Source organism: Penaeus monodon, chromosome 27, assembly GCF_015228065.2.
Source record: "Penaeus monodon isolate SGIC_2016 chromosome 27, NSTDA_Pmon_1, whole genome shotgun sequence".
NCBI classification, from domain to species: Eukaryota; Metazoa; Arthropoda; class Malacostraca; order Decapoda; family Penaeidae; genus Penaeus; species Penaeus monodon.
Window position 1 is genome coordinate 40,775,833 of NC_051412.1, and position 327 is coordinate 40,776,159.

General features: G+C 42.2%; 1 protein-coding gene across 1 annotated transcript in view; it reads left to right on the forward strand.

Moving 5' to 3' along the window:
- The window catches only part of LOC119590867, a gene marked incomplete in the record, with an annotated part of 86,927 nt that overhangs the window by 55,015 nt on the left and 31,585 nt on the right, over nucleotides 1-327 (forward strand).

A 327-nucleotide genomic window follows, 5' to 3' on the forward strand; every position in this document is an offset into this window, starting at 1 on the left:
GCCCTTGTAATGGAGCTTGCGGGAAGTGCAGGAATTAAGAATATAAATGAGGCAAATTTCTCGCTGTGTCATTAGGTACGCAGTGGCGGATGACGTCATGACCCTGCACAAACGGAGGAAAATCGGGAAGCGCATTTGTTGATTCACTTATTATTACATTGAGGAAAGAGGAAAAGGTTGATTTACCTTACTTTTACATTAACGAAGGAAATTGATATTGTGTTAATTCCGACTCATTTCAAAGTAGCTTCGGAAACAAAGAAAAGCTGGCGAAAAGAGTTTTGTTTTAGGCAAGTGGACGAGGGAAGGCCATGCGTCGACCTAGAG